Genomic DNA, 3,481 nt, shown 5'->3' with positions numbered 1-3,481 from the left:
AAGATTATTATCGGAATGCCTACTCCAAATCAATCGATAAAGGGCTTTCCACTATTTATTTAGTAACACCTCATGTCAGTTCAGATATGGGGAATCAAAAAAAAAATTTTTAATAATTTATAAATATGTATTTGACTATCATAAATAGTCCTTTCCACGATCTCAGATTTTCGAATCGACCTTTTTCGATAACTGAATTTTCCTTTCTTGAATATCTATATTGACACTTCGAAATAATCAAGTCGACCATTTAAAAATGATCGAATCGCCTATGCAAAATGACTACGTTAAAATTTTGAGATAATCGAATCGATTATCAAATACGACCCAGTCGAATTTCTGAGAAAATCAGATCGACCATCTGAGATTTCCAACCCGAACTTTCCCAATGATCCGGCCAGCCAGCTTCAGATGACCGAGAAGACGGTCTGAAACAATCGAGACGTTTTTCTGAGATTGTCGATTTGGACGTCTTCTTTTTATTTTTTAGAGATAGCCGCTTTAGCCATATTCAAGAGCTGTCCTATAATCGACCCTGCAGTATGATCTGTCTGCACATTTATATGGACAAACAGACCTTCCATTTTTCTAACGAAAATGGGCATTTGAAGCAAAAAAAGCTTGATATGGAAAAAAGTCAAGAGGCGAAAAACGCTACTTTTTCAAGGCTCCATGATTATTTCATCACATTCTCATCCATAATAAGAAGAGTTTTATGCGACGCGAATTTCATTAAATTTCGACGTTTTGAGTCTCTCTGGCGTCTACGTCGTCGTTATTGTGGTTGTGGTTGTCTATATATCGGATAACTTTTGAAAGAATAGTCGGATTGGATTGTGGTTTGATACACAGATTTTTTTTATTTTAAGAATTGTATGTAAAAATTGAACTATTTTTATTTTTATAACAAATATTTTTCTTCAATTAAATATTTGCAATAAAAGTGTTTCGAAGGGATTTTTGAAAAATCTTTCTGGGAATAAAATTAGTATTCATAGGTCGACAAAGGTTTGTTTTCTTTACCAAATTTGGCTTTCGGCTAAATTTTTCCAATTGTTTTTACTATAGTACAATTTACGTTTGCATCTCGGACGAAGAAGTCCATTCTATTGTTTGACAAATATTCTTTGTAAATCAATATTTTTCACAGAAAATTACCCTGAGTGACAGAACGAAATCGGAAGCAATAAGAGTTAATTTATTCAGGAAATAGCTTCTTGAACAAAAATGACCTTGAGTGAACCTTTAATATATATTTGTTAATTTTTACAAAAATCAGGCGTTATTTTCTTACAAAAAAAATAATTTGTGTGTGTGGGGGGGGGGGGGGGGGGGGGGGGGGTGGCAAATTATCAAAAAATAAATAAAACTTGAAGTTGTATTATTTTAATTTGTAACTAAATAATTTGAGCGTTTTTAATCTAAAATTATCGAACACTTTCCATTCAAAAATTAAGATGAAATATTTAAATAGATTTAAATTTGAAATTATTCAATATATTCTGAATACTACAGATTTAAAATGTCTAAATTATTAAGGCTTTAAATATTTTTGAAATTGCTGTTCTGGAGACTAAATAGCACTTATTTTTTTATTAAGAAATCACAACCAAAATTGTTCAAAAAAAGTTTTTAAAAGTGTTTTAAAACCTTAAGGCTACAATTATTCCATTTTAGAGTTATAAATTACAGTCGTGAAAAAACAATAAAATGTTTTAATTAATTTATATATAAAACAAAAAACCTTTGTATAATTCAACCTAAATGCAGATGCAAAAATTTAATTTGAAATGCGTTGAATTCAAGGTATAGTTTAAAAAGAAAACTGAAAGCAAAGGATCGACTTTCAAAAGAAGCAAAAGAAAGTGACTCGCTGGATTGCAAACGAACATGGAAAATGGTGTATTTTCGCATTTTAAAATTTTAAATTCAAACTTTTTCGCCTTTTAACAATTTGGAATAATTCTGAAAATTCAAACAATAAGGCAGTATTCTGAAAATGAAGCAATTTTAACGTTAAAATTCAAATTCCTAAACTGAAGGCAGGAAAAAATCAACAAGATCGAGCGCCGAAATTATAATTAGAGCAAATTTTCTGTAATTCTATGGGGACGGCTGAAATATCCCGAAAAATAAAATTCCCGACTCGGTAAAACTCTCTGTCCCAAAAAATACAATTCCAAAACTAATAAAATTCCTGAACAGTTTAGAATATTAACGAATTTGAAAATTCCCAAATAATAAGACTCTCCAAATAAAATTGTTTCTTAATCAATATTAATTATTTATTAAAACTACGATAATAAAATATTGTTAATCAAATACATTTTTGTTTAATATTTAAAGTGTTAAAAATTATTGTTTGAATTTAAAATTAAAATTATACAAAAAAATTTACCGACAAATTAATATATAAAAACACGTGGTTTTTAATTAACATTTCGATTTTTCAGAAGAACTTTTGTGATTTAAAAAATACTATATACATTTTCAACCAAAATGTCTTATCCAGAAATATATTTTGTTTTAATTATTATTTTTAATTTAAACAATAATGTTTAAATACTTCAAACATTAAAAGAGTTGTTTCTTTGGTATAAATATTTGATTATTTCAGTTTAAAAAGAAAATTGTCAAAGAAAAATGCTTTCAGCAATTGTAAAAAGATTGGCAAGCAACATTTCAGGGCAAATCGGCATGAATATGGTTTAAGTGATAATCATTCCTGTAAGCGAATAAATCTATATGTTAGATTTGTCGAGAATTTTTGGGCAGAGGAAATTTGATATAATGTTTAGATTTAAGATAGCAGACTTGACAGCAGAATATACAATTCTTATATTTATTATCAAATTGGCGACAGAAAATCGTTACACTGAACCGAGGGGAGAATCATTTTGGTTTTCGTTGAAATGATTAAGACCTCCGGGCAGTCGGTTCTCTGAACTATAATGTAAAAATTATGAGCGGACTTGGCTTTATCGTAGTCGGCGAAGTGTTAGGGCACGTGCGTTCTTCACACGAGAAGGCGTATCGAAATCGGCGACCAATTATTAGTCATAATAAGAGTAGGGATATGTATAGTGGGATAGAGAGAAAATATAATTTAGAAGAGAGAGAAAGCACGAAAGAGGGGGGAGCTAAGGACCGCTACGACGGTACCGAAACTCCCATCGCTGAAGTCAGAGACCAGAAGCAATCTTGCCCTCGGACGCGTCCGGTTCTCTGGCAAATTTGTATAATTCGCACTAAACTAAACCCTTAATTGCGGTAACGAGCCCACGGAGCCGAACAGGATCTATTTTAATAAATCAACGTTTAAATTTTTGAACTTTTAAATTCCGGATAATTCCGCGCCAAATTCGGCTCCGCGTGTTATAGGATATTTTTTTGGTGCTAGGTGTGGGATTCCGCAAATCCTTCGGGAGTGAAGTGACTACAAACTAAGTGAAAAGTGACTGGAAAATTGTGCCAAAAGTGA

Source organism: Belonocnema kinseyi, chromosome 9 (assembly GCF_010883055.1).
Source record: "Belonocnema kinseyi isolate 2016_QV_RU_SX_M_011 chromosome 9, B_treatae_v1, whole genome shotgun sequence".
NCBI classification, from domain to species: domain Eukaryota; kingdom Metazoa; phylum Arthropoda; class Insecta; order Hymenoptera; family Cynipidae; genus Belonocnema; species Belonocnema kinseyi.
This window is presented reverse-complemented; position numbering follows the sequence as displayed.